Source organism: Mesocricetus auratus, unplaced genomic scaffold, assembly GCF_017639785.1.
Source record: "Mesocricetus auratus isolate SY011 unplaced genomic scaffold, BCM_Maur_2.0 Super-Scaffold_100021, whole genome shotgun sequence".
Lineage (NCBI taxonomy): Eukaryota > Metazoa > Chordata > Mammalia > Rodentia > Cricetidae > Mesocricetus > Mesocricetus auratus.
The window spans coordinates 27,223,207-27,235,787 of record NW_024429202.1 but is presented as its reverse complement, the minus strand read 5'-3'; the positions used below and the strand labels follow the sequence as shown (position 1 = coordinate 27,235,787).

The following is a 12,581-nucleotide window of genomic DNA, read 5'->3' as shown; positions in this document are numbered from 1 at the left end:
GACTCAACCTTCAGCATCAATAAATAATAAATGACTAAAAATAGCCTGTGTATATGATTTCAGAAACAAACCACAGAGAAGGAGCAAAGAAATAGTATGAGATAGGTGTTTTCCAGAACAACACAGCGCTAGGTTCCTCAGAACTTTTAAAAGGTCCTTGGAGCTCTGGAGGGAGGCACAGCAGACAAGAGCATACACGGGTCTTGCAGAGTTCGGTTCCCAGCAGTCATGACAGCCAGTTCACAACCATGTACAACTTCAGTTCCAGGGGATCTTATGCCCTCTCCTGGATCCATGAACACCGTGTGCGCGCACATATGCGCACACACACACACACACACACTCACACACACACACGCACACACACGCACACATACACACACACTCACACACACACTCACACACACGCACGCACACACACACTCACACACACTCACACACACACTCACACACACAAACGCACACACACTCACACACACACGCACGCACGCACACACACACGCACACACACACAAACACACACACGCGCACACACACACAAACACACACACGCACACACACATACACACACGCACACACACACATACACACACGCACACACACATACACACACGCACACACACGCACACACACATGCACACGCGCACACACACGCACGCACACACACACGCACGCACACACTCACACACACGCACACACACGCACACGCACGCACACGCACACACACACATACACACACGCACACGCACACACACGCACGCACACACACACACCACACACGCACGCACACACACACGCACGCACACACGCACGCACACTCACGCACACGCACACACACATGCACACACACACACACGCACACACACACACACGCACACGAGCATGCTTTGTTGTTGCCTAAGCTCCTGAAACTAGTTGAGCATGTGCCTTTAATCCTAGGGTTCTACTGCCTAGAGACAAGTGGACCTCTGCAAATTTGAGGACTTCTTTATGTTCATGGTGAATTCCAGACCAGGCAGAGCTAAGGAGTGAGACATTGTCACAAAAATAAGTAAGTAAATAAACAAATCCTTAGTAAAATAGGCGAATGAAACTTTGGAATACTGGGGAAAAGAAACAGAAAGTCCCACCAAGGAGTAGCAATCTGCAAAACACAGTACATCTTCATCAACAATGCTAGAAACCGGGGCTGAAGAGACGGCTGAGAAGCTAAGAACACTGGCTGCTCTTCCAGAGGACCCAGGTTCAGTTCCCAGCACCCACACGGTAGCTGTGTGCCTGTAACTCCAGTCCCAGAGATTCTGACACCTCCTTCTGGCCTCTGCAGGTGCTTCATGCTTGTGGTGCACAGACACCCTTGCAGGCTAAGCACAAGGCTCACATGGTGAGACTTCAAAAGATCACTGGGGATTACAACTCAAAATCAGAGCTCTTCCCACATCCTGGGGTCAGTCCCCAACACACACAAACACAAACTCAATGACAAAACCACACATCGACATCAACAGACATTTTATCATATATATAAAAATAGAAGTAGAGCGACATCAAAAGGGCAGCTTAAAAAGGTGAAATGGTTGTCCTTAGTGGTGTTGCTACTGTAAGGCCTAATGTAATGTTAGGCTTTTCAGTGTATGTACACATTGCCTCAATACGTACAAACACGTAATTGTGAACTGCAGAACCCAGGAAGAAAACAACAACACAGATTTACCTTAAAGATTCTACAAGGCTGGTGCACTAATTAAGGCTCTCCTACTGTGGAGAGTTGGAATGTTACAGATCCAGAGACAAATCATCTTGGGTCCCATTCACCTCCCACTGACTTAATCTCCTTTCACCAGGCGCAACGCCTCTACACTGTTGACTGAGCAGACCACTAGGTCTCTAGTTTTCCTCATGTGCTGTAGGCTGCCTAACTGATGTTCCACCAATGTGCCTGAACTTGAGGCTTTGTTTGTTCTGTTTGTTCAGCTGGAACTTGTTACCCAGGGAAAAATGAATCCACGTTCTGGGGCCACGGTAGTTACTCATATGTATCTAATAGCAAACCACCATATTCCCTTTGAGGCAAGAAGTAGGTTTTACACCAACACATCAAAATTACCTCCAAATACACTGTCTCAGGGTTTCTATTGTTGCAATAAAGCACCATGACCAGAACAACTTGGAGAGGAAAGGGTTATTTTGCTTCCAGTTCCACATCATAGTCCATCATCAAAGGGAGGGAGAAGTTCTTCAGGGACTCTGACCTTGCCACATGATGCTTCATTTTCTCTCCATGATCCCTTCCATCGGTGAGCATCTACTGCAACTGAGACTACACCTGCATATGGCCTTCCCTGACTTCTTACAACCAGAACAGGAACTCAAGGCAAAAACCAGAGCAGAAGACAATGGAGGAACGCTGCTTATCATCTTGTTCCTTGGTGGCTTGCTGGGTCTGCTTTCTTACACAACCCAAGACCGCCTGTCCAGGGGTGGCACCATCCGTATCAATCATTAAACAAGAAAATTTCCTTCAAATTATTTACAGTTGATCTAATGGCATTTTATCAAGAGTGTTTCCTCTTCTCAGGTAACTATAACTTGTGACAAGTTTACAGAAACCAACCAAAACAACTACCCCTTGTCAACTTGACACACGAATATAATACTATGAAACAATAACCTTCCCTTTTTTGTTTGTCCCCAAAGTTTCGTATTTAATGATAACAGCACAATGTAAAACATTTTAATTTTTAAAAGTCCTACCTCACTAAAAATTCAACAATAACAATTAAAAGTACTAAATTTCCTTTTCTGGTTTTTCCAGACAAGTTTCTCTGTGTAACTTTAGACCCTGTCCTGGAACTTACTCTGTAGACCAGACTGGCCTTGAACTCACAGAAATCCACCTGCCTCTAACTCTGGAGTGTTGGGATTAAAGGCATGTGCCACCACCACGAGGCTTTTGGGGAGGAACAAGTTTCTTAAAATATGTAAAGTCTCTCTAAAAATCAATTCTCTCTAATGTTCCAGAGTCTCTTAACTATGGTGAATCTCAACTTACATATGGATCCTGTAATAGGATATACAGTGACATACATAATAAATAGTTGTGACACGAAGGGATAAGCTATAGAGCATATGGAACTCAGCATGCCAAGCAAAGAAACTGAAATATTTCTGTTCTTTCAGAGACTGATTCGGTCATGTATCCTGGGGGTAGGTATATTAATTATTTTTCTCATTGCTGTAACAAAATAACTGACAAAAGCAATTTAAGGAGGAAAGGGTTTATTTCAGATTGAGGCTGAGGGGATATACAGCACCTGGTCACATTACATCTGTTGGTTGGAAGCAGAGAGAGATGCTGATGCTGAGCTCAGTTTCTTTTGACTGCCCACTGGGTGGTACCATCCACATTTAGAGTGGATTTTCCATCGCAGTTAACCCAATCTAGACACTCCCTCACAGGCCAGCTCAGAGCTCTGACTCCTAGGTGATGCCAGATCTTGTCAAGATGACAGTCAGTATTAATAATCAGTGTGTATGTTTGAAATTGACTCTCACAGTACTTTTAACTTGCTGTAGAAATAGCTACCTTGGGTTGAGTTTTTCTGTCAGGTACCTTGTCAAAAACTTGTACATTATTTCAGCCATATTTTCTATAATCTTGTCGAGTAGATGGCATATTTTCACTTTACAGATGAAAAAGCAAGGCTCAGAAAGCCAAGTAAGCTGCCCAATGTGATGAGTTGAGACAGGATTTGAATACAGGTCTTCTGGGTCCAAAGTCTATACTTAGAAACATTAATCTTCATGAATTTTAAAAACATGTGATCATAATCTTGCTTCCTGACTTTCAGTTGCTATAATACAGTAACTAAAGTTCCTCTCTCCAGTTTGAAGGCAATGAGAATTATTAGAAAATAAACTACAAGTAGGTAGATTTCATCTAGGTTGATTTTGTTGTTGTTGTTTTGGTGTATGTGCTGTTTTGGTTTTGCCAACTTGACACAGACTGGAGTTACCTGGGAAGGGGAGTCTCAATTGAGAAAAACCCTCCATCAGATTGCCTACAGGCAAGTCAGTAGGGCATTTTTTAAAAATTAATAATTGATGTGGGAGGGCCCAAACCACTGTGGATGTGGCTACCCCTGAGCAGACGGTCCTGGGTTGTACAAGAAATATCAACTAGTTACATCTTTCCTGTCTCAGTTCATACTAAGTTTTGGGTAGTTATTGACACTAATCAAGTAATTTTTTCATTTGTCTGTCATCCACTATTACAGAAGAAAGGCCGGAAAAAAGAAAGAAGTCACATATAAAACACCAGTTAAAAGCACAGTCAAGTTTTCAGGAGTCAAGGAGAACCTACTTCCCATTCGCCCACTCACCCCACCTCTAGCAAGCAGGAGCAAACTTCTGAGCTGCCACTCTGACAGGAGAAAAGATGCAACAAATAGCAAAGGAATGTGCTGTTTTTATAGGGTGTGCTTAAAACAACAACAACACAACCAAAAAACTGTTCAGATTTCACAAAAGGTTAAGACAGTTCATAACACTATCTCTCAGATAAAAACAAACCCCTAAGAGAGTTCACTCAGCTCTGACCCAGTCTTCTTGCTTCCTGGTTCCTGAGCCCTGCAGGCCTCAGGGAAACTTCGCTGGTTTTTCTTTACCAATCTCATCGGCCTGACTTCTTACGGTTGCAAATGGTATGTTTATGCTAGGAAGTTTATGATAGGAAGTTCCTTACAGGGACAAATCTAAACGCTGGGTTGCGAATGGTATGTTCACGCTAGGAAGTTCCTTATAGGAACTAATATAAATGCAGGGCAGCAGGATGCCTCCATCCACATGATACAGTCAGTACTCACAGATACCACTTATTACTAACAATAGGGAATGACGAGGGACAGGAATGGCAGATAGAGCACTTTTATCCTCTATAGTTTAAGGACAAATTGGTAACATGTATTGTAGAAAGGAATCTGTACACATCCCTGTTCATGGTCTGCTGTTCTGAGTTAACCCCTGGCCCAGGAGGCACCAGGAGGAACACAGGACTTGGTATTTTAAGAATGTCCAAACCCAGTTAAACAGAGACTGTAATGGAGAAAGGCAGACAATAAGGAGGAATGCACAGACATCATCTGGTCGGGTCAAGGCTGACCTCCCAACCAGAAGGCCAAGACTGAGTCTAGAATGGCGGACTGTGGAATGGCGGACTGCCTCTGTTTCCCCCTTGCTCTATCACCTGCCAACTGCAGCTGACTTATTGGAGGGTGTTCAAAGGTGTGAACACCACCTCCCTCTCAGATCACTGGCTCTCTGCAAACCTACAACTTAAAGGTTTCGTTTCCAGAGATAGATAAGAGATAGGGGCAGTAGACGAACACAGTGAGAGGACCCACTGATTTCGTAAATTCAGTCTTTATTGTCAGGGAATTTACTTACAAAGTTGTGCTATAACCCTTAATTTTACTGAACACCTACTGTGTGTCTAACAGGAAAACACCTTTGATTCCTGCCCTGAGGAAGAACACTAGGAAACCTCTCAGACACAGAATAAATATTACAGACACTAGAGAAACCTGGCTGGCTGGAGGGTCTCTTCTCAGGCCATCTGTCCTAACCATATCCTATGGACCACCCAGAGTCAGGCCCAGGAAACACTCCAAACACCCTAAAAAAAGGAGCCAGCAGCAACAGTACTCCCAGCTACATGCCCTTCTCTACTCAGGAGGGCAAACCCACAGCACAGGCTGGCAGACACACAGCCATGTTTGGTCAATGATTCCTTCAGCAAACATACATCACCCTAAGGCAGCAGGCAGTAAATCCCAGCTGCCACCTTACTGTTTCCTGTAAAGTGGGACAAGTCACTTCCTGCACTGGTTGCCTCGAAGACCACAAGAGACCAGTCTTCCTATTCTAGTACACACACACACACACACACACACACACACAGAAAGAGAGAGAGAGAGAGAGAGAGAGAGAGAGAGAGAGAGAGAGAGAGAGAGAGAGAGCGCTTCTTAGGAGGAATTAATCAGTGTGTTCTGAATTAGTCATGCAGTCTCTAAAATCTGTAACCTTTCCACCCCTCGAAAACACTGGGAATTACTCCACTTCTTCATGAGGTCTCTCTGTAAAAACCACTCTGCATCTGAAAGTTAAGATACGACAAACAATTTCTGCTTACCCCAAATAAAATCCCTGACCTCCCAAGGTCTCAATCTAGCTGCATAACAATTAAATGTAGCAAAAAGGAGTTAACGCTTGCACAATCAAACGTCTAGAATTAAAGACGGTGTAAGACCACAGGCCATGAAGTGCAGTAGAACAGGAGGGCCCACCAGAGCCAGGCAATGGCAGGGTCTCAGTGAGGCAGTAGGGGTTCCTTGTGGGGGGCCGAGAGGTCCCATTCTCAGCAGAGCGCCCCAACACCACGTCATCCGCCATAGGTGGAGAAGGGGGGGGTCAGGACTAAGAGGCTCTACGGAAGATACCATTGGGATAGGGGACACGGGGAAGGATGGTCTGGGTTGGGGAGGATACAACCAGGATGTGGGCCTTTGGGGAGCCCGGAAAGGACCTCGGAGAAGGGGAGGGCACGAGACTGGACCAGACGCAGGGCAGGGCAGTTAAAGATCATGGTGGGGAACACTGGGGAAGCCCGCAGGGACCCAGGGAAAGGGGAAGGGGCGCTAAGCTGGACAAAACAGAAAGAAAGACTGCAAGGAAGACAGATCAGGATGCAGACAGTGAACAGGGAACGGGGAAGAGACGGGGACCTCGAAGGGGAATATAGCCAGGAGGAGGGACACTGGGCACAGGGAAGGGGAGACAGGAGATGGAGGGATGCAATCAGGATAGGGGCTCTGGAGAGGCAGGAGCTGGTGGGGGGCGGGATACAATCAGGAAGGACGACATTAGAGAAGAGGGAGGGGCGTGGGTCAGAACGGAGACATTCGAGAAAGGGAAGAGAGCAAGAACGGGGGGGGGGGGTGGACTTTGGGGACGGGAGAAGGAACAGGGGCTGAGAGGGGTCACCGAAGAGAGGACGTGAGGCTGAGGAAGTGGGCGCGGCCAGCAAGGTTGGAGTTCCCGAGAGCCGGGCTTGGAGTGTTGGCGAAGGGGACTAACCCCCCGGGGGGCGTGGAGCAGGGCCGGATGGGGTACTCCGACAGGGGAGGTCCCGGGAAGGGGTCGCACGCGGGCTTAGTGGGGCGCCGCGGGCACCGTCACCTGCGAATGTTCGGTCCGCTAGGCAGGAATCAGGCAGAGAGCGCAAGGTCGCCGGCTTCTTCTGCTCTTTGCTGAACGCGCAAGTCCAGGTCCTGCGTCACCGCCTGGCGCGCATGCGCGGGAGGCAGGTGCCCGCCAGGGTGCAGGGCCGGAGCGGCGTCTGAGGAGTTGCTGCTAACTGGGGCTTAGTAATCAGCTCAAAAGGCAGTTCTAAGTATCCTGAACTTGGCCTCTAAACACAGCTTCCCGGAGAAGTGTATGACTGCGTAACTGGGGTAAACCAAGGGCGAGCCGAGCCTGGAACATCCCGGAGCCAGAAATGAGAGCAGGCGTGCTCAAAAACTAGAAAATGGGGATGTCAAAACTGAAACAGCAACTAAGGAACAAAGCTGGAATCCTTCGCAATAAGTCACATAGAATTGTTATAAATTAGAATGTAAAATATAACGATTAAAGAAATGAATGAGGAAGGATCCTGGGTGTGTTAGCACAGGACCCAGAACTGTGGAGGCTGAGTCAAGAGGATCACGAGTTTGAGGCCAGTCTGGGCTACGTAGCCATTGTCACAAAAAAAAAAAAAAAAAAAAAAAAAGACACTCATAAAGAGGGCTTGGTGGTACACAGCTGTAATTGCAACACTTGGGAAACGAGGAAACGAGGTAGGAAGACACGAAGCCCACAGTCATCCTTGGCTACATAGGCCAGGATGGGAATCCATGAGATCCTGTTTCAAAAAAAAATTACTACCATACTTTTTGAATGATAGTGCCTTGTGTATTGGACAAGGCACAGAAGTGTTGTAAGTGTCCATTTATTTAAAAAGAAAATGTGTAGCATATACTCCCCAGAATGGGAACAGGCTTGAGCAAGCATAAGACTCAGGACCACCAGCAGCCTCCACCCCATATCCTTTTGGAGCATTCTTTTTATGAGCTTGGGTAGAGAGAGGAGCAGATTCCCCTGATGGATAGAATTAGATAGCCCCCCCCCACGGTGACTGGCAGATGGGCTTAGTTTTAAATAGCTTTGGACCATCTTTGTTGGTGGGTCGTATATCCTATAGCTTTAAGCATATGCTTATACATGAGACAGTAAACAGGAGTTTTCCTGTAATTGTCCAGCTCAAAGAAAAACTTGCCCTCACAGCTCACACCCAAAGCTGGTTTAAGATGGACTTGTTTATCTGCTCTACTACTAAGAAATGCCTGACCCCAAATTACCTACAGGAGAGGAGATGCTGTGTGCTGCCCCCACGAGGAAGGAGACCAGGGGAAGGTGCTTGCAGGTCGCAGGGCAGCCTATGCTCACCTACACCAATAGAACTACAGATGCTGCGCTGGTCAGTTTTCATCACCTTGACACACACTAGGATCCTCTGGGAAGAGGGAACTTCAACTGAGGAAAAAAGACTCTCCATCACATTGACCCATAGATAACTCCACAGCAAGCATGGCAAATACAGGAAGCTATCAGAGCTCCTATCTTATTGGGGGTAGTGCAGATATCCTGAAAGCACCAACACCTTGAAGAGCAGTTTTGCACTTCATTGTGAGTGTGGGGAGGGGAGGGTGCACGTATACTACAGCACACTTGTGGAGGTCAGAGGACAGCATTCAGACATTACTTCTCTTCTCCCCCTGTAGGTTCCAAGGACTGAACTAAAGTCACCAGGCTTGTACAGAGAATACTTTCACCAGCTATAATTTTAAATAATGGCTGTGCTTGAAAAATGGTAGAAATTTGTCCTCAAGCTCTTACAACCATAAGCTCAATTACCTGTCTCCTAGTGACCGGCCAATTTTTATGAGCATTTCTGTACAAATCTTTGCATGACTGTATGGTTCCATTTCTTTGCAGCACTTTGGGAACAGAGACAAGCTGATCTCTGTCAGCCCGAGACCAGCCTAGTGTACACAGGGAGTTCCAGGATAGACATAGTAAAACTCTGCCCCAAAACAGCTGAGCAAACAAATTCTATCAAAAGCAATTAAGAAAGAAAGGGTCAGCATGCCCACGGTTCCAGGGTACATAGTCCATCATGGCAGGGGAGTCCTGGTGCAGGAACTTGAAGAAGTTGGTCACATTATACCCACAGTTAGGAATCAAAGATGGGAGAATGCACATCGACGTTCAGCCCACTTTCTCCATTTTATACAGTCCAGGGTTCCTAACATTAGGAATGGTCACATCCACACTTAAGATGGGTCATCACCCATCCATCAACCCAACACAATCTCCTCCAGAGGCATACGATTTCCCTGGTGACTCTAGATTCCCTCAGATCTGACAATTCACAATAACCATCACAGGCTCATATCTAGATGACTAGAGGGGCAGCTCATCGGTTAAGGAATAATTTTTGTTTGCTTGCTTTTGATTTTCAAGACAGTAAGGAATACATTTTACAGCATGGGTTATTTTTATCTTGTGATTGGCTTTGTAAAGACATCATGAGTTACTAGGGGTCAAATGGATGGAGGTCTGAGCCTGTTGGATAAAGTGTAGATTCTTCTACAGTAGTGTCACAATGCCCTAAGACAGATTAGAACTTGTTAAGGGAAACTCTCTCAGACCATACTTGGAATAAACAGCAGCCTTGCTCAGATTGTATCTTGTCCTGGGGCAGAAACAGCCCCATCCTTAGGCTATAAAAGTTCAGCACAACTATTTGTCCCAGATACCAGAATAGCAGCCAGAGCTTCCTGTACTTTACTGTTGTAAAGGATGCTCTCCGAATGAGCATGGACTTGTCTTGTTTTATAAGTGCTCGATGGCTATTCTTGGTTATCGACTTCACTGCATCTGGAGTTAAAATGGAGGGCACACCTGTGATGGATTTTTGCTTAATTTGAAATAGGAAGATGAGCCTTGAGTCTTAAGGTGGGAAACACACCTATAACCTGGGCCGTGCCTTCTCCTGGAAGCCTATATAAGGATATGGAGGAAGGAAGCTTTTGCTCTTTACCTGCTTGTTATCACCTTGCTAGCACGTCCATTCCTTCACTAGCGTTGGAGTCTACTTCTTTGGGATTCCAGCACACCCTGATAACCAGCTGAGACATACAGCCTCTCAGACTGAACAACTATTGGATTCTTGGACTTTTCATCCACAACCAGCCATTGTTGGATTAGCTGGAGCACAGCCTGTAAGTCATTCTAATAAATTCCCCATGTATATGCATATGTACATTCTATAAGCTCTATTACTCTAGAGAATTCTATACAGATAAGCTTTCGGAAGTGGGTTTGTTGGGCTAAAAGCTTAGTGTGCACTGATCTTGATACACATCTCAGATGGTGCCCTCTTCAATACAGCAATCTGATGCCCATTTCCTGTGACCTCACCAGTAGAAGATATTTTTTTATGCTTCCCAGTCCTTGGTGAAAAATGATGACTTATTATTTATTTCCTTGAAGTTTTGTTTTGTTGTTATAGTTTTCCTTATTGAAATGAGATCTTGTTGGTCTAGATCTTAAAACTCACCACAGGGCTCAAGAGATGGCTCAGCAGTTTGCACTGACTGGTCTTCCAGAGGTCCTGAGTTCAATTCCCAGCAACCACATGGTGGCTCACAACCATCTGTAATGAGAGCTGTGCCCTCTTCTAGCCTGCAGGCATCATACTTGCAGGCAGAACACTGTATACACAAATAAATAAATAAATAAATCTTAAAAAAAAAAAAACTCACCACATAGACCAGACTGCTTTAAGCTTGAGGCAGTCCTTGTTATCTCTGCCTCCAAAGTCCTGTGTCTCAAAGTTTTAGCTTGAATTTTTCTCTGTAGGGGTGTGGTTGACTTTTTCGTATCATCAAAACCTATTTGTATGTCCTTTGCTGTAACCTCCACTAATTTCTCTATTGAGTAGTAGAACTGGTTCTTACTCTGGAAGGTCTTAGAATACTGAAGAGATTAACCCTTTGTGGTTTATGTTTCACTGTTAATCATAGGCCTTTTGATTTTGCTTAGGGTGATTTCTCCAGCCAATACTAAAACAATCAATTTAGTGTGTGTGTGTGTGTGTGTGTGTGTGTGTGTGTGTAGTTGCATGTGCATGCATTTGCTCCATGGGACCTGTGTGGAGGTCAGAGAACCACTTTTGGGAGTCTGTTCTCTTTCACCCATGGGCTTTGGGGATCCCCAGGCCTGAATGCCCAGCTGTTTTACTGTTAATCAATTCACTTGCCCCTCTAACCAATGTTTTTCATAGGCATTGATTCTGGCTTTTGAAAGAAAAATTCTTTATTCTGCATTTAAAAAGGAATTTCCCCATGTTCTCTTCTTTTTTACATTTCCACATTTAAAAATTATATGCTTTTTTAGAATTTGGAATTTATCCTGGTACGGGAGGATAGATACAATCTATACTGTTTCTGATAGTTACATTGTGGTCCTAGTCCCACTTATTTAAGAATCCTTTACACTAGTCATCTTTGCTTGCTGTGGCAAAATTGGTGAGAAGAGCTAGGCATGGTGGCACATGTCCTTCATCCCAGGACTTGAGAGGCAGAGCAGGCAAATCACTGAGTCTGTGTGGCCTACATAGTGCCAGCTGTCAGGCGGGCAGCCAAGACATTAATATGGAGATTTACACAAGCGTTTAAGATCCAAAGTATTACACCCTGGGATTTGAAATACTTTATCAAATGTCAACTCCAAATTGTTTGAGTATACTTCTGGTTTTTCCTATTACATTTCACTGGTTTATTTATCTTTGCACTGGTGAGCTTATTGGCTGCAGTCTTTAAATACGTTTTCATTTCTGGTAGGCAGTTAAATAACTCTTCTCAACCTCACCCCCCTTTTTTGTTTGTTTTCTTTTTGGTTTTTTTTTTTTGAGACAGGGCTCCTGTTTCATCGTGTAATAGTCCTGGCTGTCCTGGACCTTGCTTTGTAGACCAGGCTGCCTCACTCACAGAAATATGCCTGCTTCTGGCTCCCAGATACTGGGATTAAAGGCATTCACTACCGAGCCTGGCAAGTAGCCCCCCCCCCCCCCCTTACAACTCTTTGTTCTCAAACATTTCCTGGCATGTGTTCCTTCTGTTTGCTTTTCTGCTGTGTAAAGACAGTGTGGTTTGGGAGTCTCTTTAAGTGCTTGGTGTTTCCTAGTTCTTGTGACAGACACAAGCTTAGCAGGGTAAAAATCTTGGGGTGGTAGTGGAATGGACATGGGAGATCAAAAAGAAAAGGGCGTGGAGGGTGGAGAGACACCGCAGTGGTTAAGAACACTTGCTGCTTGCTCTTGCAGAGGACCTGGGTTCGAGTCCCAGCCCCCACACGGTGGTTCACAATTCCCTCTTCTATTAAGCAGGCTCACAGCTGTGCACACACGCAGGCGTACA

The 12,581-nt window shown here is 45.3% G+C and overlaps 1 protein-coding gene across 1 annotated transcript in view; it reads right to left on the bottom strand.

Annotated features, from left to right (window-relative positions):
* Plekhb2 (pleckstrin homology domain containing B2) overlaps positions 1-7,369 on the bottom strand; it is a 31,523-nt gene extending 24,154 nt beyond the window's left edge. The window contains exon 1 of the mRNA XM_040729137.1: positions 7,237-7,369. The gene's annotated coding sequence lies outside the window, so the exon portion shown is untranslated. The remainder of the gene's footprint in view (positions 1-7,236) is intronic.
* Positions 7,370-12,581: the final 5,212 nt, after the last annotated feature.